Genomic DNA, 25,263 nt, shown 5'->3' on the forward strand with positions numbered 1-25,263 from the left:
CACGTCGGAACTTGCAAGGCATATGTTGAGCGTGCTGAAGCAGCCAAAGGCACCACCTTTTCACCTTTTTGCCGATGATTGTGGGCGTCGTTGCAGAGGCGTTGCTTGGGCAGCCGGCGTAGAAGCCATGTTGGATGGGTGACGTATTCACATTTTGCACAATCATTTTTTTTTTTTTTTTCCTTCCAGACTTTGGTGCTCGAGTTGGACATGTACACTATGCATCAGTTTTTAAAACAAGTGCTGTAGCATCTCTCGCGACATGCCTGATAATGTTCGCCGGCAAGCATTTGGTGTGACGTCATGGGCGCATAGAGAGTACGCATGCAAGCAAGCACGCGTGGCTTCGACCTCTGGGAAAAAGAAGGTTTCAGTTTTAACATGTTTGTAAGCGAAACTAGAAACTTCAAGCGGACTGGGGATAAAAGCAATGCCGTGAAGCCAGCGCTGCCGCTGTCGGTGCACAATGCTGGTTGTGCATGGGTGGACGTCGGAATTGCTTTGCTACTGTTTGCCCGGCTTTTGGCCAGAACTAAGTACGAGGTGTGAAAGAATGGATTTTAATTACGTGCTAATGAATTGCATCGCTTCTCGGCCTTTTGGCTAAGATCAAAGTGTAGTATCTGTTCTTATCAGCTTAATATCTGATACGGATCCTATTTGGATCCAAGATATTAAACTTATTTTTGTGATGCGGCGGAGTGCTTGAAGCTTGCTTCACCTCCGCCACGGGTTGGCCCGGTATTGCACTACCTCCGGGATCGGCCCACTCACCCCCTGCGGGGTGAGTTCGACAATAAATTCAATGATAGAAGGAGTGTTCGGATTTACCCATGATACCGGGGTAAACGGCGTGGGTGCGTCGAGTGTCCGAGACGGTGGCGGCACGCCGCCCCGGCTGACGCGGTATTCGCGTGCAGGGAGTGCGCTAGCTGTGTTTACACTTACGATTGCTCTGGGAAAATAAATGTTTCCGTGTGTATTTCATATATGGAGGGTCTCTTTTATTTTGTTATGTTCACACGTACATACTCAAGTTTCTTATTTTTTTTAACATTCCTACTCATATTAATAAAACTATTGAGGAAATTATCATTACTGTTTCGGAGGAAAGCTAGAAGTGTGTATACGATGTGTATGCATGTGCGATGTGTATGTATGTATGTGTGTAGAAGTGTGTATGTATGTGCCAAGCTATTTCCGCTTTTCGAATTCACCCGTTTCGCAACGAAAAATAAAAAAGCCTCTAGAAAATGGGGTTTGGTTGGTGTTTCTGTTTACAGTTGCAGTGGCAAGCGAAGGCATTTTTATTTCACATCTTCACGCGGCGTCTGAACCTGAAGACGCGTGCTCTCGCCACGTCTACGCATCTACACTATTCCCCATCACAAATTAAAATCGCAAAGAACGCCACAGGACCCACTCCGCACACACCTGCTGTACGGTGGAGCGGCAAAGCCCCGATGTGCTTTTCCTATGTCCACTGACCTTTGGGGTTTGACGTCCCAAAACCACCATATGATTATGGGAAAATTTCGACCACCTGGGGTTCTTTCACGTGCACCCTAATCTGAGCACAGGGAAATGCAGCCGCCGCGGCCGGGATTCGATCCCACCACCTGCGGGTCAGCAGCCGAGTACCTTACGGCCATCAGACCACCACGGCGGGCATCGCCTTGTTGATCAAACACTTCATTTCTGAACACCATCTCATACCAGCTCATCCACCGTTGGCTCTCGTTAATTACAACGAACATCCTCGCACGCTCACCTCAATGGAATTGCCAGTTGCTGGAAGTTCCAAGGAAATTGCGCACTAGACGTACGGACGCACCACGCACGTACCTGAAGCGACGTGGACCCCAGGACGCGTGAGATCACGCCCCGGGCGCGCTTTGCCTCCGTACCCACTCGTCACTCCTCACAGCTTCACTAAGCCGAGTATGTAGAAGTCGAAGAAGCAGAACAACAAACCAGCCAATCCCCCACAGTGGGTGTGAGCCACAAGTGAAGGTCAACAAAAACAAGCAACACCAGCGAGCGCAGTGACGAAGCTATCGTAATGGGGCGAAATAATCCACGAATATGGCTGCACGTTGACGCACGGTCGCATTTGTGCAACCACCCGTGTCTCCCGAAGACCGTCTGTCGCGAGTCTTCGACGAAAAGCGCAGGCGAGTACTTCTCCACTGATTTCCGCGACCACTTGACGACCGCCTTCGGCCGCCTCATGTCCGTCCGGCACGATCGACGGAGCGCCGCACCAGCGCCTCGTACACGCCACCATAGCACTCCTACCCCTCGGAATCAGCAAAACTCGGACGTTTTCGACCACGACAGACAGAACCTGCCGGCCCGTTGAACGCTTGAACGACATCGCAGCGGCAAGTCGCACACTCACGTTCCGTCACCCTCTGCCACATGATCCTTCATTCACCGGCTTCACAACCAACCCACGCGGTAGACGTTTCGCACGCATTCCCGGGTCTGCCTTTCACGGCAGGACCTTCGTCGACCTCGGTGCGGTGTTCCGACACGTCGGAACTTGCAAGGCATATGTTGAGCGTGCTGAAGCAGCCAAAGGCACCACCTTTTCACCTTTTTGCCGATGATTGTGGGCGTCGTTGCAGAGGCGTTGCTTGGGCAGCCGGCGTAGAAGCCATGTTGGATGGGTGACGTATTCACATTTTGCACAATCATTTTTTTTTTTTTTTTCCTTCCAGACTTTGGTGCTCGAGTTGGACATGTACACTATGCATCAGTTTTTAAAACAAGTGCTGTAGCATCTCTCGCGACATGCCTGATAATGTTCGCCGGCAAGCATTTGGTGTGACGTCATGGGCGCATAGAGAGTACGCATGCAAGCAAGCACGCGTGGCTTCGACCTCTGGGAAAAAGAAGGTTTCAGTTTTAACATGTTTGTAAGCGAAACTAGAAACTTCAAGCGGACTGGGGATAAAAGCAATGCCGTGAAGCCAGCGCTGCCGCTGTCGGTGCACAATGCTGGTTGTGCATGGGTGGACGTCGGAATTGCTTTGCTACTGTTTGCCCGGCTTTTGGCCAGAACTAAGTACGAGGTGTGAAAGAATGGATTTTAATTACGTGCTAATGAATTGCATCGCTTCTCGGCCTTTTGGCTAAGATCAAAGTGTAGTATCTGTTCTTATCAGCTTAATATCTGATACGGATCCTATTTGGATCCAAGATATTAAACTTATTTTTGTGATGCGGCGGAGTGCTTGAAGCTTGCTTCACCTCCGCCACGGGTTGGCCCGGTATTGCACTACCTCCGGGATCGGCCCACTCACCCCCTGCGGGGTGAGTTCGACAATAAATTCAATGATAGAAGGAGTGTTCGGATTTACCCATGATACCGGGGTAAACGGCGTGGGTGCGTCGAGTGTCCGAGACGGTGGCGGCACGCCGCCCCGGCTGACGCGGTATTCGCGTGCAGGGAGTGCGCTAGCTGTGTTTACACTTACGATTGCTCTGGGAAAATAAATGTTTCCGTGTGTATTTCATATATGGAGGGTCTCTTTTATTTTGTTATGTTCACACGTACATACTCAAGTTTCTTATTTTTTTTAACATTCCTACTCATATTAATAAAACTATTGAGGAAATTATCATTACTGTTTCGGAGGAAAGCTAGAAGTGTGTATACGATGTGTATGCATGTGCGATGTGTATGTATGTATGTGTGTAGAAGTGTGTATGTATGTGCCAAGCTATTTCCGCTTTTCGAATTCACCCGTTTCGCAACGAAAAATAAAAAAGCCTCTAGAAAATGGGGTTTGGTTGGTGTTTCTGTTTACAGTTGCAGTGGCAAGCGAAGGCATTTTTATTTCACATCTTCACGCGGCGTCTGAACCTGAAGACGCGTGCTCTCGCCACGTCTACGCATCTACACTATTCCCCATCACAAATTAAAATCGCAAAGAACGCCACAGGACCCACTCCGCACACACCTGCTGTACGGTGGAGCGGCAAAGCCCCGATGTGCTTTTCCTATGTCCACTGACCTTTGGGGTTTGACGTCCCAAAACCACCATATGATTATGGGAAAATTTCGACCACCTGGGGTTCTTTCACGTGCACCCTAATCTGAGCACAGGGAAATGCAGCCGCCGCGGCCGGGATTCGATCCCACCACCTGCGGGTCAGCAGCCGAGTACCTTACGGCCATCAGACCACCACGGCGGGCATCGCCTTGTTGATCAAACACTTCATTTCTGAACACCATCTCATACCAGCTCATCCACCGTTGGCTCTCGTTAATTACAACGAACATCCTCGCACGCTCACCTCAATGGAATTGCCAGTTGCTGGAAGTTCCAAGGAAATTGCGCACTAGACGTACGGACGCACCACGCACGTACCTGAAGCGACGTGGACCCCAGGACGCGTGAGATCACGCCCCGGGCGCGCTTTGCCTCCGTACCCACTCGTCACTCCTCACAGCTTCACTAAGCCGAGTATGTAGAAGTCGAAGAAGCAGAACAACAAACCAGCCAATCCCCCACAGTGGGTGTGAGCCACAAGTGAAGGTCAACAAAAACAAGCAACACCAGCGAGCGCAGTGACGAAGCTATCGTAATGGGGCGAAATAATCCACGAATATGGCTGCACGTTGACGCACGGTCGCATTTGTGCAACCACCCGTGTCTCCCGAAGACCGTCTGTCGCGAGTCTTCGACGAAAAGCGCAGGCGAGTACTTCTCCACTGATTTCCGCGACCACTTGACGACCGCCTTCGGCCGCCTCATGTCCGTCCGGCACGATCGACGGAGCGCCGCACCAGCGCCTCGTACACGCCACCATAGCACTCCTACCCCTCGGAATCAGCAAAACTCGGACGTTTTCGACCACGACAGACAGAACCTGCCGGCCCGTTGAACGCTTGAACGACATCGCAGCGGCAAGTCGCACACTCACGTTCCGTCACCCTCTGCCACATGATCCTTCATTCACCGGCTTCACAACCAACCCACGCGGTAGACGTTTCGCACGCATTCCCGGGTCTGCCTTTCACGGCAGGACCTTCGTCGACCTCGGTGCGGTGTTCCGACACGTCGGAACTTGCAAGGCATATGTTGAGCGTGCTGAAGCAGCCAAAGGCACCACCTTTTCACCTTTTTGCCGATGATTGTGGGCGTCGTTGCAGAGGCGTTGCTTGGGCAGCCGGCGTAGAAGCCATGTTGGATGGGTGACGTATTCACATTTTGCACAATCATTTTTTTTTTTTTTTTCCTTCCAGACTTTGGTGCTCGAGTTGGACATGTACACTATGCATCAGTTTTTAAAACAAGTGCTGTAGCATCTCTCGCGACATGCCTGATAATGTTCGCCGGCAAGCATTTGGTGTGACGTCATGGGCGCATAGAGAGTACGCATGCAAGCAAGCACGCGTGGCTTCGACCTCTGGGAAAAAGAAGGTTTCAGTTTTAACATGTTTGTAAGCGAAACTAGAAACTTCAAGCGGACTGGGGATAAAAGCAATGCCGTGAAGCCAGCGCTGCCGCTGTCGGTGCACAATGCTGGTTGTGCATGGGTGGACGTCGGAATTGCTTTGCTACTGTTTGCCCGGCTTTTGGCCAGAACTAAGTACGAGGTGTGAAAGAATGGATTTTAATTACGTGCTAATGAATTGCATCGCTTCTCGGCCTTTTGGCTAAGATCAAAGTGTAGTGTTGGCTTGTCCATCCTACTCCTGCTCTTTGTAGAAGCAATCGACCACCCGCCCGGTTAGTGCGGTGTCTTTCTCTGTCTCTTCTTGTGTTGTTGTTGTGTGCATGCCTTCTTAGCTTGTTCGAGCGACCAGCAACGACTGCCTGCGGATTCTTGGACCCCCCTGCTGACACTTGGTTCCTGCTGCCCTGGATTTCTGGCTCTGGTCATTGGTGAGATGCTAGTTCTTTAAAACACTTCTTTTTTGCCTTTCTTTTCCGCCCCCCTTTGGGGGGGTGGGTTCTCGTGCTCGGTGAGACGGGCTGCTCCAACCGGCCTTGCCGGCAGCTTCCCGTCTGAAAAGCACCCTTTTTCTTGTGTATTAGTTGGCTCAGCGGCCCTTGCATCATCTGCCCAAGTGATGTAAGATAGCGCAAGCCTTCCTTGCACGCTCTTTTTTTTTTTTTTTTCGAAGCGCGCCTCTACTCTGGACACCAGCGAGCGCCGCTGGTGCCCACGTGGAAGCAGCGTCTCCGCTCTCTCCTCTTTCTTCACTTTCTCTCTTTCTCTTTTTTTTTTTTCTTTTTTTTTTTTTTTTTCCGTCCACGTGGCCCGCGCTAAGGCTCCCCTCCCGCTCCCACTGTTGCCAGCTACACTAACAATGTAGCCAGGCGACTTTCTCTCTACTCTTGCACGCCTTCTTTTCTTTTTTTTTTTTTTTTTTTTTTTTTTTTTTTCGGAAGCGCCTTTGCTGACACGTGTCAGTAGAGGGTCCGCTCAACCGGTTTCTCCTGCCTTCCTCTTTTTTTTTTCCCTCTCCCCTCTTCATTCGCTCGCTTTCTTCTCTCTTCTTTACTAATTCCTTCTCGTACCCTCCTCTCTGCTGCCGCAGTCGGTACTCCTTCTGCCTTCTTGGGGCAGCCAGCTGCACTCGCCATGTAGCTGGTAGCCCGCGACTCTCACTGGTGCGCACGCCGTGGTTTTTTTTTTTTTTCTTTCTTTCCACTTTCTTTCTCTTCCTTTTCCTCTCTGGGCGAGCGCACCCCTCTTCTCTCTTCTCCCCCGACCAGGGGGAGGAGGTCACTCACTACCTCATTTTCTTCCCCTTTATCTTAGGTCGTCAGCTCCACTTAAGCATGGGTTGACGATCACCCCCCACCCCACCTTTTTTTTTTTTTTCCTCTCTTTCCTCTCTTCCTTCTCTATCTCCTCTCCATCATTCTACTTCTTACTCAAGTGTACAGTGCCGTCTTTTATTGAAGTGTTTTTTCACAAGATGCCTAAGTGTTCTCACGATGATGTACATCCGGCCTTGCTAATCCTGTTGTCTTTAGAAGTGTTCGCCCGCCAGTAGGTGATGTCCGAGGAGGTAGGTCCCCCGAATACAGGGGAGGCCGGGACGCCCACTGCACCGAGGCCGCGAGATGCCCAAAACCAACCCCAGCTAGGCAAGGAGGGACAGACCCTTGATGTCTTCTTCCCAATCCCACACAGCTTCACCTGCCCCATAGACAAATGTGGGGTACGGTACTCCGGGATCAGCTGGACAAGCAGGCGACAAAGCTTGGTGCGGCATCTGCTAGACGAGCATGAGCTCAAAGTAAAGGTGGCATACACCTGTACCCTCTGCTCCACGACCGGCCTTGGGCTGCATCCCACACTCCACTCCTGCATCTCAAGAGGTAGACACGAGCTGTCGCCCCTCGACCTCAACAGGCACAAGTGTCCACAATGCCCTGCCACCATGACAACAAGGAAAGGGCTGGACAACCACATGCGCAAACACAAAAAACAGGAAGCACAGCACATGAACGAGCGACCACCGACTGCAAGGACTTCGAGGGCTGCACCTACTGCAACTCCGACTGGCCGACCGCCCCGCGCTGCTGCCGGCAACCGAGCCACACGGACAATGACCCTTCGATCGTCACAGAGCTCCAACTCAACGACGTCAACGGGATCATCACCAAGCGAGGACAGCGCGACACTGAGCGCAACGCCGGACTCTCCAACACCAACAGAGCTGGCACTCACACCTTCCTCCCCCCTTCTAGGTGACTTGCAAGAAATCCCTGACCGGGTTTCGGCAACCACGGGCACCCCATCGCCCACGCCTAGCGAGGCCTCCACCACGAGGAGCAGGTCTTCATGTGCCTCTCTGTTCTCACAGGTTGGAAACGCGTCCCCCATCACGCCGAGTCCCAGGCAACATGAGTCGCCGCACAGCGACACGGACCACGACAACCCACGGCGTTCCCGGCCACCATCACCGGACCGGGCCCCTACCCCTCTCCCTCCTCTCTTAGGCAGCACAGCTTGCTCTCCAAGCCAGAGCTCCAGGGATGCGACAATTCCATCAACAACCAGCGAGGAGGAGTCACCACCAGAGGGGTCACGGTTTTCGTCCCGTCTCCAGCAGGATCCAAACACAGCCCGCGCTACTCAGAGGACCAGCCAGCAAGGAGCACCACAACAAAGCTTGGCAACAGCACAGGAGGACCCTCAAGCAAGTCCATCAGCCAGGAGTATCACCCACAGCGTCGACTCCCCCACACATCCAGCATCATCCGAGGGACTTTCGATAGACGACGCAGGCGGCGAATCACAGGACCCCGCCCCGCAGACAGTGAACCCCAGCGAGATCACCCTCTCCGGGCCAATCGACGACACAAGCGTACTCGCAGAACACAGCCAGCGAATCCGGCAACTGCTTCGGGAGCCCGCCACTGCTGAGCGCTGGGACGACTTCCTCTCCATCCTGGAGGAGGCCGTATCGGCGGTGAGGAAGGAGGCGAAAATTCCAGACAACCCTGCCGGTGGGAAACCCCGCGTCCCGACCAACCCGAACAACGCCCAGCAGATACAGAGCCTGTATCGTCGCAACCGCCGTCGGGCTGTTCGTATCATCGTACAGGGCGAAACCAAACTCTGCGAGATTCCGCTGGACAGACTGGAGCAACACTTTGCTGAAACATGGGCGCCGAAGGAAGGGAACACCCACCTGCTCCTTAACAAGGCTCGCCCGGACGACATGACAGAGATCTGCCTCGCCCGATTCACCAGCGACGAGGTGGCGGCCCGTCTTCGCAGATGCGAAAACACGGCCCCCGGCAGTGACAGGATCACCTACCGCCATTGGAAAGAACATGATCCTGAAGGTCTCTTTCTCTCCGCAGCATTCAACGTGTGCCTCCAGTACAAGCAAGTGCCCGACGCCTGGAAGGAAACGAGGACCATCCTCATCCACAAGAAGGGTGATCCGAGTGAGGTCACGAATTGGAGACCCATTGCCCTTGGGAACACCATCTCCAAGCTGTATGCGGGTTGCCTAGCTTCCCGCATGCAGCAGTGGGTGTGTGACCATGACGTGCTCTCGAGGTGTCAGAAGGGGTTCCTGCCGCACGACGGCGTGTTTGAACACAACTTCGTGCTGCAGGAGCGCCTGGACGCCGCGCGGGCCGGCGGTGGTGACCTTTGCGTGGCCTTTCTCGACTTCGCCAACGCATTTGGCTCAGTTCCGCACAACGCACTAATCGATTCTCTTCGTGGTGCAGGTGCAGGAGAGGACTTCTGCGCAATCATCGCAGACCTCTACCGAGACAACGCCACCCGGATTGTCGCCGAAGCTGGGACAACGGCCCCAGTCACAATCTCCGCCGGAATTAGGCAGGGCTGCCCACTGAGCGGCCTGCTCTTCAACTTGGTGCTCGATCCAGTCATTCGGGCGGTCCAAGGAGGTGAGAGGCAGCACAATGTGCTGGCTTACGCCGATGATTTGACCCCCTTGGCGGACAGCCCCAAGAAACTGCAGGACCGCATCAACGTCGTGGCGGCTCTCGCGGGCCAGCTGGGACTTCGGCTGAACCCCAAGAAGTGCAGAAGCCTGCACCTCTCTGGTAGGACTCCCGTAGGCACTAGGGACACGAAATTCTTCGTCGACGGAGAAGAGATCCCTCGCATCAGTGACTACGAGAGTCAATCTTTTCTAGGACGCCCCGTCGGGTTCAGCCTTCTCCAAGACCGCTCTAAGGTCGATGAGGCGATCTCCGTCGGCCGCACCCTGCTCGAGTCCATGCTTGCCCCATGGCAGCGAATTGATGCACTGAAAACTTTTGTCTTTCCAGCACTCAACTTCGCCATGCGGTGCGGACAAGTGGGCAAGGCGGAATGGGCCCGCCTAGACGACGCACTCCGGCCGCTGATAAAGAAAACTCTTTATCTTCCAGGTAACGCTGCAAACAACTACCTCTACGGCAGCGCAGCGGCCGGAGCAGCTGGAATCCCCCTCGCCGCAGACACAAGTGACGCCTGCCGCGTGGACAACGCCTTCAAGCTTCTGACCTCAGCCGATCTCGAGGTCCGCGAACTTGCCTTCGAAGCGCTAACCAAAATTGTCTCCAAGCGCATTCGCAGGCAGGCCACCAACGAGGAGCTCGCCTGCTACCTCAGCGGCGAAACGGAGGGCGTTTTCCAGGCACGGCCAACACAACTACAGTCCGTCTGGACCGAGGCTCGGAAGGCTTCCCGCAGGCTACACGTCACCTGGGAAATTTTCGAGGACGGGGGGACCAGCATCACGTGTGACGGAGAGGAAACTCTCACGTCAAAGAAACGCAGAAAAGTGGTAAGAACGCTGCGCTTCAGAATGATGCGAGCACGCGATCGCTTCCTTCACGAAATGCCTAATCAAGGGAAGGCAATGGAATGCGTCGCCGCAGACCCGAGCAGCTCCCACTTTATGCGCTCCGGCAAGTTCACCCGCTTTTGCGACTGGCGCTTCATTCACAGGGCACGCCTGAACCTCCTACCTGTGAATGGAGCCAACCCATGGACCACCTCCGCCGACAAACGGTGCCGTGTGTGCGGTTACGCAGTGGAAACGCTGCCGCACGTCCTGGGTCACTGCATGCGCCACAGCATGGCCTACACCAGTCGTCACAACAAGATTGTGGAGCGGGTGAAACAAGCCGCCAGCAAGAAGTTCACGGTCACGCATGAAAACAGAGCGGTTGGTACCACCAACCTTCGCCCCGACCTCGTTCTCGCCAGGGGGGAAGAGGCGATCATCGTGGACGTGACCTGCCCCTTTGACAACCGGCTCAAAGCACTCGAGGCAGCCCGACTGGAAAAGGAACGGAAATACGAACCAGTTCGGGACTTCTTGCTCCGCCGCTACCAGAGAGTCACGATCGAGGCAGTCGTCGTCGGCATGCTTGGCTCCTGGGACCCGGCAAATGACAGAGTTTTCAAAAAACTCTGCAGCCGGAGGTATCTCCGGTTACTTAAGAAGCTTGCAGTGAGCGAGACCATTGCAGCTTCTCGGGAAGTGTACTGCGCGCACGTGGCCATAAAGTGACTGTCACTCGCTGGGCCACGTGATGACAAAGTCACCCTCCCAAAGACATCGCAAAAATAAGAGGCGACACTACACAGCACACGCCCCTTTCACTTTTTTCTCCCCTGCTATTTCCTATTTCACCTTCTCTCTTTCTACACAGTTCACGATACACCACCTTCTTCCTTTCTGGTTGAAGGAACAAAAAATGAGAACAAGTTTTTCCTTTCCGGTCAGAAAAGTTCCTAACATTTTTGAAAACCTCTGTTCTTATCAGCTTAATATCTGATACGGATCCTATTTGGATCCAAGATATTAAACTTATTTTTGTGATGCGGCGGAGTGCTTGAAGCTTGCTTCACCTCCGCCACGGGTTGGCCCGGTATTGCACTACCTCCGGGATCGGCCCACTCACCCCCTGCGGGGTGAGTTCGACAATAAATTCAATGATAGAAGGAGTGTTCGGATTTACCCATGATACCGGGGTAAACGGCGTGGGTGCGTCGAGTGTCCGAGACGGTGGCGGCACGCCGCCCCGGCTGACGCGGTATTCGCGTGCAGGGAGTGCGCTAGCTGTGTTTACACTTACGATTGCTCTGGGAAAATAAATGTTTCCGTGTGTATTTCATATATGGAGGGTCTCTTTTATTTTGTTATGTTCACACGTACATACTCAAGTTTCTTATTTTTTTTAACATTCCTACTCATATTAATAAAACTATTGAGGAAATTATCATTACTGTTTCGGAGGAAAGCTAGAAGTGTGTATACGATGTGTATGCATGTGCGATGTGTATGTATGTATGTGTGTAGAAGTGTGTATGTATGTGCCAAGCTATTTCCGCTTTTCGAATTCACCCGTTTCGCAACGAAAAATAAAAAAGCCTCTAGAAAATGGGGTTTGGTTGGTGTTTCTGTTTACAGTTGCAGTGGCAAGCGAAGGCATTTTTATTTCACATCTTCACGCGGCGTCTGAACCTGAAGACGCGTGCTCTCGCCACGTCTACGCATCTACACTATTCCCCATCACAAATTAAAATCGCAAAGAACGCCACAGGACCCACTCCGCACACACCTGCTGTACGGTGGAGCGGCAAAGCCCCGATGTGCTTTTCCTATGTCCACTGACCTTTGGGGTTTGACGTCCCAAAACCACCATATGATTATGGGAAAATTTCGACCACCTGGGGTTCTTTCACGTGCACCCTAATCTGAGCACAGGGAAATGCAGCCGCCGCGGCCGGGATTCGATCCCACCACCTGCGGGTCAGCAGCCGAGTACCTTACGGCCATCAGACCACCACGGCGGGCATCGCCTTGTTGATCAAACACTTCATTTCTGAACACCATCTCATACCAGCTCATCCACCGTTGGCTCTCGTTAATTACAACGAACATCCTCGCACGCTCACCTCAATGGAATTGCCAGTTGCTGGAAGTTCCAAGGAAATTGCGCACTAGACGTACGGACGCACCACGCACGTACCTGAAGCGACGTGGACCCCAGGACGCGTGAGATCACGCCCCGGGCGCGCTTTGCCTCCGTACCCACTCGTCACTCCTCACAGCTTCACTAAGCCGAGTATGTAGAAGTCGAAGAAGCAGAACAACAAACCAGCCAATCCCCCACAGTGGGTGTGAGCCACAAGTGAAGGTCAACAAAAACAAGCAACACCAGCGAGCGCAGTGACGAAGCTATCGTAATGGGGCGAAATAATCCACGAATATGGCTGCACGTTGACGCACGGTCGCATTTGTGCAACCACCCGTGTCTCCCGAAGACCGTCTGTCGCGAGTCTTCGACGAAAAGCGCAGGCGAGTACTTCTCCACTGATTTCCGCGACCACTTGACGACCGCCTTCGGCCGCCTCATGTCCGTCCGGCACGATCGACGGAGCGCCGCACCAGCGCCTCGTACACGCCACCATAGCACTCCTACCCCTCGGAATCAGCAAAACTCGGACGTTTTCGACCACGACAGACAGAACCTGCCGGCCCGTTGAACGCTTGAACGACATCGCAGCGGCAAGTCGCACACTCACGTTCCGTCACCCTCTGCCACATGATCCTTCATTCACCGGCTTCACAACCAACCCACGCGGTAGACGTTTCGCACGCATTCCCGGGTCTGCCTTTCACGGCAGGACCTTCGTCGACCTCGGTGCGGTGTTCCGACACGTCGGAACTTGCAAGGCATATGTTGAGCGTGCTGAAGCAGCCAAAGGCACCACCTTTTCACCTTTTTGCCGATGATTGTGGGCGTCGTTGCAGAGGCGTTGCTTGGGCAGCCGGCGTAGAAGCCATGTTGGATGGGTGACGTATTCACATTTTGCACAATCATTTTTTTTTTTTTTTCCTTCCAGACTTTGGTGCTCGAGTTGGACATGTACACTATGCATCAGTTTTTAAAACAAGTGCTGTAGCATCTCTCGCGACATGCCTGATAATGTTCGCCGGCAAGCATTTGGTGTGACGTCATGGGCGCATAGAGAGTACGCATGCAAGCAAGCACGCGTGGCTTCGACCTCTGGGAAAAAGAAGGTTTCAGTTTTAACATGTTTGTAAGCGAAACTAGAAACTTCAAGCGGACTGGGGATAAAAGCAATGCCGTGAAGCCAGCGCTGCCGCTGTCGGTGCACAATGCTGGTTGTGCATGGGTGGACGTCGGAATTGCTTTGCTACTGTTTGCCCGGCTTTTGGCCAGAACTAAGTACGAGGTGTGAAAGAATGGATTTTAATTACGTGCTAATGAATTGCATCGCTTCTCGGCCTTTTGGCTAAGATCAAAGTGTAGTCCTACCTCTCGGGACTACATTTTTGGCCTTTGGGCCGGGGTTGGATGCCCCCCCTTGAGGGGGGACAACCCTTTTCACTCTTTTTTTTCTTTCTCCTCTCGCTTCTCTTTTCCCGCTTCCTTCTTACGCTTGCGGTGCATCCAAACCGGGCTCCCTCGGGAGCTGACTGGGCAGTTGCACCGCAACTTATACGTTCTTCCCCTGTCCTGAGGTTAGGGCGTGGGTCTGAACCCACCCCTGACCGCCTGGCCTCTCCAGCAGGACTGTCTGGGGTCTTTGGACCCGCGAAGGTGTTATGCCTGCGGGATCCACTTGCGGCCTCTCTTCGGGGTGCGGCAGCAGGGGAGTGACGCTCCGCGGTGGGCAAAAGGCTCACCCCGCTATCACCGCTGTATTGAGCTATAAGCTCTGGGGTCGCTTGCTTAGCTGGCGGGTGGTCGCCCAAGGCGGCCTTCCCGACTAAGCCCAGGGTACCCCGGCCCTGGGTGGACGTGCAGCCCAGCCCCTGCTCTGCCGGCCTGCTCCAATGCAGCTCCACCATGGCTCTAAGCCATGGCGACTGGCCAAGCCCTTTGGTGAGAAAGGGTGGACGCTGGGGCAGCCGGTAGGGCGCCGCACCCTTGGTCAGGCCCGGTGGTCCCGGAGGTCCGGGCGGCCTTTGATCGGGCCAGCAAGGCCGAGACTTCTACTTCCTCTCTTGTGTGCTGCCTCTTTTGACAACCTCACTCTGTTCTTATCAGCTTAATATCTGATACGGATCCTATTTGGATCCAAGATATTAAACTTATTTTTGTGATGCGGCGGAGTGCTTGAAGCTTGCTTCACCTCCGCCACGGGTTGGCCCGGTATTGCACTACCTCCGGGATCGGCCCACTCACCCCCTGCGGGGTGAGTTCGACAATAAATTCAATGATAGAAGGAGTGTTCGGATTTACCCATGATACCGGGGTAAACGGCGTGGGTGCGTCGAGTGTCCGAGACGGTGGCGGCACGCCGCCCCGGCTGACGCGGTATTCGCGTGCAGGGAGTGCGCTAGCTGTGTTTACACTTACGATTGCTCTGGGAAAATAAATGTTTCCGTGTGTATTTCATATATGGAGGGTCTCTTTTATTTTGTTATGTTCACACGTACATACTCAAGTTTCTTATTTTTTTTAACATTCCTACTCATATTAATAAAACTATTGAGGAAATTATCATTACTGTTTCGGAGGAAAGCTAGAAGTGTGTATACGATGTGTATGCATGTGCGATGTGTATGTATGTATGTGTGTAGAAGTGTGTATGTATGTGCCAAGCTATTTCCGCTTTTCGAATTCACCCGTTTCGCAACGAAAAATAAAAAAGCCTCTAGAAAATGGGGTTTGGTTGGTGTTTCTGTTTACAGTTGCAGTGGCAAGCGAAGGCATTTTTATTTCACATCTTCACGCGGCGTCTGAACCTGAAGACGCGTGCTCTCGCCACGTCTACGCATCTACACTATTCCCCATCACAAATTAAAATCGCAAAGAACGCCACAGGACCCACTCCGCACACACCTGCTGTACGGTGGAGCGGCAAAGCCCCGATGTGCTTTTCCTATGTCCACTGACCTTTGGGGTTTGACGTCCCAAAACCACCATATGATTATGGGAAAATTTCGACCACCTGGGGTTCTTTCACGTGCACCCTAATCTGAGCACAGGGAAATGCAGCCGCCGCGGCCGGGATTCGATCCCACCACCTGCGGGTCAGCAGCCGAGTACCTTACGGCCATCAGACCACCACGGCGGGCATCGCCTTGTTGATCAAACACTTCATTTCTGAACACCATCTCATACCAGCTCATCCACCGTTGGCTCTCGTTAATTACAACGAACATCCTCGCACGCTCACCTCAATGGAATTGCCAGTTGCTGGAAGTTCCAAGGAAATTGCGCACTAGACGTACGGACGCACCACGCACGTACCTGAAGCGACGTGGACCCCAGGACGCGTGAGATCACGCCCCGGGCGCGCTTTGCCTCCGTACCCACTCGTCACTCCTCACAGCTTCACTAAGCCGAGTATGTAGAAGTCGAAGAAGCAGAACAACAAACCAGCCAATCCCCCACAGTGGGTGTGAGCCACAAGTGAAGGTCAACAAAAACAAGCAACACCAGCGAGCGCAGTGACGAAGCTATCGTAATGGGGCGAAATAATCCACGAATATGGCTGCACGTTGACGCACGGTCGCATTTGTGCAACCACCCGTGTCTCCCGAAGACCGTCTGTCGCGAGTCTTCGACGAAAAGCGCAGGCGAGTACTTCTCCACTGATTTCCGCGACCACTTGACGACCGCCTTCGGCCGCCTCATGTCCGTCCGGCACGATCGACGGAGCGCCGCACCAGCGCCTCGTACACGCCACCATAGCACTCCTACCCCTCGGAATCAGCAAAACTCGGACGTTTTCGACCACGACAGACAGAACCTGCCGGCCCGTTGAACGCTTGAACGACATCGCAGCGGCAAGTCGCACACTCACGTTCCGTCACCCTCTGCCACATGATCCTTCATTCACCGGCTTCACAACCAACCCACGCGGTAGACGTTTCGCACGCATTCCCGGGTCTGCCTTTCACGGCAGGACCTTCGTCGACCTCGGTGCGGTGTTCCGACACGTCGGAACTTGCAAGGCATATGTTGAGCGTGCTGAAGCAGCCAAAGGCACCACCTTTTCACCTTTTTGCCGATGATTGTGGGCGTCGTTGCAGAGGCGTTGCTTGGGCAGCCGGCGTAGAAGCCATGTTGGATGGGTGACGTATTCACATTTTGCACAATCATTTTTTTTTTTTTTTTCCTTCCAGACTTTGGTGCTCGAGTTGGACATGTACACTATGCATCAGTTTTTAAAACAAGTGCTGTAGCATCTCTCGCGACATGCCTGATAATGTTCGCCGGCAAGCATTTGGTGTGACATCATGGGCGCATAGAGAGTACGCATGCAAGCAAGCACGCGTGGCTTCGACCTCTGGGAAAAAGAAGGTTTCAGTTTTAACATGTTTGTAAGCGAAACTAGAAACTTCAAGCGGACTGGGGATAAAAGCAATGCCGTGAAGCCAGCGCTGCCGCTGTCGGTGCACAATGCTGGTTGTGCATGGGTGGACGTCGGAATTGCTTTGCTACTGTTTGCCCGGCTTTTGGCCAGAACTAAGTACGAGGTGTGAAAGAATGGATTTTAATTACGTGCTAATGAATTGCATCGCTTCTCGGCCTTTTGGCTAAGATCAAAGTGTAGTATCTGTTCTTATCAGCTTAATATCTGATACGGATCCTATTTGGATCCAAGATATTAAACTTATTTTTGTGATGCGGCGGAGTGCTTGAAGCTTGCTTCACCTCCGCCACGGGTTGGCCCGGTATTGCACTACCTCCGGGATCGGCCCACTCACCCCCTGCGGGGTGAGTTCGACAATAAATTCAATGATAGAAGGAGTGTTCGGATTTACCCATGATACCGGGGTAAACGGCGTGGGTGCGTCGAGTGTCCGAGACGGTGGCGGCACGCCGCCCCGGCTGACGCGGTATTCGCGTGCAGGGAGTGCGCTAGCTGTGTTTACACTTACGATTGCTCTGGGAAAATAAATGTTTCCGTGTGTATTTCATATATGGAGGGTCTCTTTTATTTTGTTATGTTCACACGTACATACTCAAGTTTCTTATTTTTTTTAACATTCCTACTCATATTAATAAAACTATTGAGGAAATTATCATTACTGTTTCGGAGGAAAGCTAGAAGTGTGTATACGATGTGTATGCATGTGCGATGTGTATGTATGTATGTGTGTAGAAGTGTGTATGTATGTGCCAAGCTATTTCCGCTTTTCGAATTCACCCGTTTCGCAACGAAAAATAAAAAAGCCTCTAGAAAATGGGGTTTGGTTGGTGTTTCTGTTTACAGTTGCAGTGGCAAGCGAAGGCATTTTTATTTCACATCTTCACGCGGCGTCTGAACCTGAAGACGCGTGCTCTCGCCACGTCTACGCATCTACACTATTCCCCATCACAAATTAAAATCGCAAAGAACGCCACAGGACCCACTCCGCACACACCTGCTGTACGGTGGAGCGGCAAAGCCCCGATGTGCTTTTCCTATGTCCACTGACCTTTGGGGTTTGACGTCCCAAAACCACCATATGATTATGGGAAAATTTCGACCACCTGGGGTTCTTTCACGTGCACCCTAATCTGAGCACAGGGAAATGCAGCCGCCGCGGCCGGGATTCGATCCCACCACCTGCGGGTCAGCAGCCGAGTACCTTACGGCCATCAGACCACCACGGCGGGCATCGCCTTGTTGATCAAACACTTCATTTCTGAACACCATCTCATACCAGCTCATCCACCGTTGGCTCTCGTTAATTACAACGAACATCCTCGCACGCTCACCTCAATGGAATTGCCAGTTGCTGGAAGTTCCAAGGAAATTGCGCACTAGACGTACGGACGCACCACGCACGTACCTGAAGCGACGTGGACCCCAGGACGCGTGAGATCACGCCCCGGGCGCGCTTTGCCTCCGTACCCACTCGTCACTCCTCACAGCTTCACTAAGCCGAGTATGTAGAAGTCGAAGAAGCAGAACAACAAACCAGCCAATCCCCCACAGTGGGTGTGAGCCACAAGTGAAGGTCAACAAAAACAAGCAACACCAGCGAGCGCAGTGACGAAGCTATCGTAATGGGGCGAAATAATCCACGAATATGGCTGCACGTTGACGCACGGTCGCATTTGTGCAACCACCCGTGTCTCCCGAAGACCGTCTGTCGCGAGTCTTCGACGAAAAGCGCAGGCGAGTACTTCTCCACTGATTTCCGCGACCACTTGACGACCGCCTTCGGCCGCCTCATGTCCGTCCGGCACGATCGACGGAGCGCCGCACCAGCGCCTCGTACACGCCACCATAGCACTCCTACCCCTCGGAATCAGCAAAACTCGGACGTTTTCGACCACGACAGACAGAACCTGCCGGCCCGTTGAACGCTTGAACGACATCGCAGCGGCAAGTCGCACACTCACGTTCCGTCACCCTCTGCCACATGATCCTTCATTCACCGGCTTCACAACCAACCCACGCGGTAGACGTTTCGCACGCATTCCCGGGTCTGCCTTTCACGGCAGGACCTTCGTCGACCTCGGTGCGGTGTTCCGACACGTCGGAACTTGCAAGGCATATGTTGAGCGTGCTGAAGCAGCCAAAGGCACCACCTTTTCACCTTTTTGCCGATGATTGTGGGCGTCGTTGCAGAGGCGTTGCTTGGGCAGCCGGCGTAGAAGCCATGTTGGATGGGTGACGTATTCACATTTTGCACAATCATTTTTTTTTTTTTTTCCTTCCAGACTTTGGTGCTCGAGTTGGACATGTACACTATGCATCAGTTTTTAAAACAAGTGCTGTAGCATCTCTCGCGACATGCCTGATAATGTTCGCCGGCAAGCATTTGGTGTGACGTCATGGGCGCATAGAGAGTACGCATGCAAGCAAGCACGCGTGGCTTCGACCTCTGGGAAAAAGAAGGTTTCAGTTTTAACATGTTTGTAAGCGAAACTAGAAACTTCAAGCGGACTGGGGATAAAAGCAATGCCGTGAAGCCAGCGCTGCCGCTGTCGGTGCACAATGCTGGTTGTGCATGGGTGGACGTCGGAATTGCTTTGCTACTGTTTGCCCGGCTTTTGGCCAGAACTAAGTACGAGGTGTGAAAGAATGGATTTTAATTACGTGCTAATGAATTGCATCGCTTCTCGGCCTTTTGGCTAAGATCAAAGTGTAGTATCTGTTCTTATCAGCTTAATATCTGATACGGATCCTATTTGGATCCAAGATATTAAACTTATTTTTGTGATGCGGCGGAGTGCTTGAAGCTTGCTTCACCTCCGCCACGGGTTGGCCCGGTATTGCACTACCTCCGGGATCGGCCCACTCACCCCCTGCGGGGTGAGTTCGACAATAAATTCAATGATAGAAGGAGTGTTCGGATTTACCCATGATACCGGGGTAAACGGCGTGGGTGCGTCGAGTGTCCGAGACGGTGGCGGCACGCCGCCCCGGCTGACGCGGTATTCGCGTGCAGGGAGTGCGCTAGCTGTGTTTACACTTACGATTGCTCTGGGAAAATAAATGTTTCCGTGTGTATTTCATATATGGAGGGTCTCTTTTATTTTGTTATGTTCACACGTACATACTCAAGTTTCTTATTTTTTTTAACATTCCTACTCATATTAATAAAACTATTGAGGAAATTATCATTACTGTTTCGGAGGAAAGCTAGAAGTGTGTATACGATGTGTATGCATGTGCGATGTGTATGTATGTATGTGTGTAGAAGTGTGTATGTATGTGCCAAGCTATTTCCGCTTTTCGAATTCACCCGTTTCGCAACGAAAAATAAAAAAGCCTCTAGAAAATGGGGTTTGGTTGGTGTTTCTGTTTACAGTTGCAGTGGCAAGCGAAGGCATTTTTATTTCACATCTTCACGCGGCGTCTGAACCTGAAGACGCGTGCTCTCGCCACGTCTACGCATCTACACTATTCCCCATCACAAATTAAAATCGCAAAGAACGCCACAGGACCCACTCCGCACACACCTGCTGTACGGTGGAGCGGCAAAGCCCCGATGTGCTTTTCCTATGTCCACTGACCTTTGGGGTTTGACGTCCCAAAACCACCATATGATTATGGGAAAATTTCGACCACCTGGGGTTCTTTCACGTGCACCCTAATCTGAGCACAGGGAAATGCAGCCGCCGCGGCCGGGATTCGATCCCACCACCTGCGGGTCAGCAGCCGAGTACCTTACGGCCATCAGACCACCACGGCGGGCATCGCCTTGTTGATCAAACACTTCATTTCTGAACACCATCTCATACCAGCTCATCCACCGTTGGCTCTCGTTAATTACAACGAACATCCTCGCACGCTCACCTCAATGGAATTGCCAGTTGCTGGAAGTTCCAAGGAAATTGCGCACTAGACGTACGGACGCACCACGCACGTACCTGAAGCGACGTGGACCCCAGGACGCGTGAGATCACGCCCCGGGCGCGCTTTGCCTCCGTACCCACTCGTCACTCCTCACAGCTTCACTAAGCCGAGTATGTAGAAGTCGAAGAAGCAGAACAACAAACCAGCCAATCCCCCACAGTGGGTGTGAGCCACAAGTGAAGGTCAACAAAAACAAGCAACACCAGCGAGCGCAGTGACGAAGCTATCGTAATGGGGCGAAATAATCCACGAATATGGCTGCACGTTGACGCACGGTCGCATTTGTGCAACCACCCGTGTCTCCCGAAGACCGTCTGTCGCGAGTCTTCGACGAAAAGCGCAGGCGAGTACTTCTCCACTGATTTCCGCGACCACTTGACGACCGCCTTCGGCCGCCTCATGTCCGTCCGGCACGATCGACGGAGCGCCGCACCAGCGCCTCGTACACGCCACCATAGCACTCCTACCCCTCGGAATCAGCAAAACTCGGACGTTTTCGACCACGACAGACAGAACCTGCCGGCCCGTTGAACGCTTGAACGACATCGCAGCGGCAAGTCGCACACTCACGTTCCGTCACCCTCTGCCACATGATCCTTCATTCACCGGCTTCACAACCAACCCACGCGGTAGACGTTTCGCACGCATTCCCGGGTCTGCCTTTCACGGCAGGACCTTCGTCGACCTCGGTGCGGTGTTCCGACACGTCGGAACTTGCAAGGCATATGTTGAGCGTGCTGAAGCAGCCAAAGGCACCACCTTTTCACCTTTTTGCCGATGATTGTGGGCGTCGTTGCAGAGGCGTTGCTTGGGCAGCCGGCGTAGAAGCCATGTTGGATGGGTGACGTATTCACATTTTGCACAATCATTTTTTTTTTTTTTTTCCTTCCAGACTTTGGTGCTCGAGTTGGACATGTACACTATGCATCAGTTTTTAAAACAAGTGCTGTAGCATCTCTCGCGACATGCCTGATAATGTTCGCCGGCAAGCATTTGGTGTGACGTCATGGGCGCATAGAGAGTACGCATGCAAGCAAGCACGCGTGGCTTCGACCTCTGGGAAAAAGAAGGTTTCAGTTTTAACATGTTTGTAAGCGAAACTAGAAACTTCAAGCGGACTGGGGATAAAAGCAATGCCGTGAAGCCAGCGCTGCCGCTGTCGGTGCACAATGCTGGTTGTGCATGGGTGGACGTCGGAATTGCTTTGCTACTGTTTGCCCGGCTTTTGGCCAGAACTAAGTACGAGGTGTGAAAGAATGGATTTTAATTACGTGCTAATGAATTGCATCGCTTCTCGGCCTTTTGGCTAAGATCAAAGTGTAGTATCTGTTCTTATCAGCTTAATATCTGATACGGATCCTATTTGGATCCAAGATATTAAACTTATTTTTGTGATGCGGCGGAGTGCTTGAAGCTTGCTTCACCTCCGCCACGGGTTGGCCCGGTATTGCACTACCTCCGGGATCGGCCCACTCACCCCCTGCGGGGTGAGTTCGACAATAAATTCAATGATAGAAGGAGTGTTCGGATTTACCCATGATACCGGGGTAAACGGCGTGGGTGCGTCGAGTGTCCGAGACGGTGGCGGCACGCCGCCCCGGCTGACGCGGTATTCGCGTGCAGGGAGTGCGCTAGCTGTGTTTACACTTACGATTGCTCTGGGAAAATAAATGTTTCCGTGTGTATTTCATATATGGAGGGTCTCTTTTATTTTGTTATGTTCACACGTACATACTCAAGTTTCTTATTTTTTTTAACATTCCTACTCATATTAATAAAACTATTGAGGAAATTATCATTACTGTTTCGGAGGAAAGCTAGAAGTGTGTATACGATGTGTATGCATGTGCGATGTGTATGTATGTATGTGTGTAGAAGTGTGTATGTATGTGCCAAGCTATTTCCGCTTTTCGAATTCACCCGTTTCGCAACGAAAAATAAAAAAGCCTCTAGAAAATGGGGTTTGGTTGGTGTTTCTGTTTACAGTTGCAGTGGCAAGCGAAGGCATTTTTATTTCACATCTTCACGCGGCGTCTGAACCTGAAGACGCGTGCTCTCGCCACGTCTACGCATCTACACTATTCCCCATCACAAATTAAAATCGCAAAGAACGCCACAGGACCCACTCCGCACACACCTGCTGTACGGTGGAGCGGCAAAGCCCCGATGTGCTTTTCCTATGTCCACTGACCTTTGGGGTTTGACGTCCCAAAACCACCATATGATTATGGGAAAATTTCGACCACCTGGGGTTCTTTCACGTGCACCCTAATCTGAGCACAGGGAAATGCAGCCGCCGCGGCCGGGATTCGATCCCACCACCTGCGGGTCAGCAGCCGAGTACCTTACGGCCATCAGACCACCACGGCGGGCATCGCCTTGTTGATCAAACACTTCATTTCTGAACACCATCTCATACCAGCTCATCCACCGTTGGCTCTCGTTAATTACAACGAACATCCTCGCACGCTCACCTCAATGGAATTGCCAGTTGCTGGAAGTTCCAAGGAAATTGCGCACTAGACGTACGGACGCACCACGCACGTACCTGAAGCGACGTGGACCCCAGGACGCGTGAGATCACGCCCCGGGCGCGCTTTGCCTCCGTACCCACTCGTCACTCCTCACAGCTTCACTAAGCCGAGTATGTAGAAGTCGAAGAAGCAGAACAACAAACCAGCCAATCCCCCACAGTGGGTGTGAGCCACAAGTGAAGGTCAACAAAAACAAGCAACACCAGCGAGCGCAGTGACGAAGCTATCGTAATGGGGCGAAATAATCCACGAATATGGCTGCACGTTGACGCACGGTCGCATTTGTGCAACCACCCGTGTCTCCCGAAGACCGTCTGTCGCGAGTCTTCGACGAAAAGCGCAGGCGAGTACTTCTCCACTGATTTCCGCGACCACTTGACGACCGCCTTCGGCCGCCTCATGTCCGTCCGGCACGATCGACGGAGCGCCGCACCAGCGCCTCGTACACGCCACCATAGCACTCCTACCCCTCGGAATCAGCAAAACTCGGACGTTTTCGACCACGACAGACAGAACCTGCCGGCCCGTTGAACGCTTGAACGACATCGCAGCGGCAAGTCGCACACTCACGTTCCGTCACCCTCTGCCACATGATCCTTCATTCACCGGCTTCACAACCAACCCACGCGGTAGACGTTTCGCACGCATTCCCGGGTCTGCCTTTCACGGCAGGACCTTCGTCGACCTCGGTGCGGTGTTCCGACACGTCGGAACTTGCAAGGCATATGTTGAGCGTGCTGAAGCAGCCAAAGGCACCACCTTTTCACCTTTTTGCCGATGATTGTGGGCGTCGTTGCAGAGGCGTTGCTTGGGCAGCCGGCGTAGAAGCCATGTTGGATGGGTGACGTATTCACATTTTGCACAATCATTTTTTTTTTTTTTTCCTTCCAGACTTTGGTGCTCGAGTTGGACATGTACACTATGCATCAGTTTTTAAAACAAGTGCTGTAGCATCTCTCGCGACATGCCTGATAATGTTCGCCGGCAAGCATTTGGTGTGACGTCATGGGCGCATAGAGAGTACGCATGCAAGCAAGCACGCGTGGCTTCGACCTCTGGGAAAAAGAAGGTTTCAGTTTTAACATGTTTGTAAGCGAAACTAGAAACTTCAAGCGGACTGGGGATAAAAGCAATGCCGTGAAGCCAGCGCTGCCGCTGTCGGTGCACAATGCTGGTTGTGCATGGGTGGACGTCGGAATTGCTTTGCTACTGTTTGCCCGGCTTTTGGCCAGAACTAAGTACGAGGTGTGAAAGAATGGATTTTAATTACGTGCTAATGAATTGCATCGCTTCTCGGCCTTTTGGCTAAGATCAAAGTGTAGTATCTGTTCTTATCAGCTTAATATCTGATACGGATCCTATTTGGATCCAAGATATTAAACTTATTTTTGTGATGCGGCGGAGTGCTTGAAGCTTGCTTCACCTCCGCCACGGGTTGGCCCGGTATTGCACTACCTCCGGGATCGGCCCACTCACCCCCTGCGGGGTGAGTTCGACAATAAATTCAATGATAGAAGGAGTGTTCGGATTTACCCATGATACCGGGGTAAACGGCGTGGGTGCGTCGAGTGTCCGAGACGGTGGCGGCACGCCGCCCCGGCTGACGCGGTATTCGCGTGCAGGGAGTGCGCTAGCTGTGTTTACACTTACGATTGCTCTGGGAAAATAAATGTTTCCGTGTGTATTTCATATATGGAGGGTCTCTTTTATTTTGTTATGTTCACACGTACATACTCAAGTTTCTTATTTTTTTTAACATTCCTACTCATATTAATAAAACTATTGAGGAAATTATCATTACTGTTTCGGAGGAAAGCTAGAAGTGTGTATACGATGTGTATGCATGTGCGATGTGTATGTATGTATGTGTGTAGAAGTGTGTATGTATGTGCCAAGCTATTTCCGCTTTTCGAATTCACCCGTTTCGCAA

At 52.4% G+C, this 25,263-nt stretch overlaps 6 non-coding genes and 2 pseudogenes across 6 annotated transcripts; all 8 read left to right on the plus strand.

Annotated features, from left to right (window-relative positions):
* The first annotated feature begins 583 nt into the window (after positions 1-583).
* Positions 584-775, plus strand: LOC142791509 (U2 spliceosomal RNA). Its single transcript, XR_012890255.1, has one exon. It is a non-coding gene; the product is annotated as a U2 spliceosomal RNA (small nuclear RNA).
* A 2,342-nt stretch (positions 776-3,117) lies between these two features.
* LOC142791510 (U2 spliceosomal RNA) lies at positions 3,118-3,309 on the plus strand. The gene has a single exon (XR_012890256.1). It is a non-coding gene; the product is annotated as a U2 spliceosomal RNA (small nuclear RNA).
* A 7,934-nt stretch (positions 3,310-11,243) lies between these two features.
* On the plus strand, positions 11,244-11,418 carry LOC142791486 (U2 spliceosomal RNA; annotated as a pseudogene).
* Positions 11,419-14,501: 3,083 nt separating this feature from the next.
* LOC142791490 (U2 spliceosomal RNA) lies at positions 14,502-14,676 on the plus strand (annotated as a pseudogene).
* A 2,342-nt stretch (positions 14,677-17,018) lies between these two features.
* On the plus strand, positions 17,019-17,210 carry LOC142791511 (U2 spliceosomal RNA). The gene has a single exon (XR_012890257.1). It is a non-coding gene; the product is annotated as a U2 spliceosomal RNA (small nuclear RNA).
* A 2,341-nt stretch (positions 17,211-19,551) lies between these two features.
* On the plus strand, positions 19,552-19,743 carry LOC142791512 (U2 spliceosomal RNA). The gene has a single exon (XR_012890258.1). It is a non-coding gene; the product is annotated as a U2 spliceosomal RNA (small nuclear RNA).
* Positions 19,744-22,085: 2,342 nt separating this feature from the next.
* On the plus strand, positions 22,086-22,277 carry LOC142791513 (U2 spliceosomal RNA). Its single transcript, XR_012890259.1, has one exon. It is a non-coding gene; the product is annotated as a U2 spliceosomal RNA (small nuclear RNA).
* Positions 22,278-24,618: 2,341 nt separating this feature from the next.
* Positions 24,619-24,810, plus strand: LOC142791514 (U2 spliceosomal RNA). The gene has a single exon (XR_012890260.1). It is a non-coding gene; the product is annotated as a U2 spliceosomal RNA (small nuclear RNA).
* Positions 24,811-25,263: the final 453 nt, after the last annotated feature.

The sequence above is a fragment of the Rhipicephalus microplus genome, unplaced genomic scaffold (genome assembly GCF_043290135.1).
Source record: "Rhipicephalus microplus isolate Deutch F79 unplaced genomic scaffold, USDA_Rmic scaffold_168, whole genome shotgun sequence".
NCBI classification, from domain to species: domain Eukaryota; kingdom Metazoa; phylum Arthropoda; class Arachnida; order Ixodida; family Ixodidae; genus Rhipicephalus; species Rhipicephalus microplus.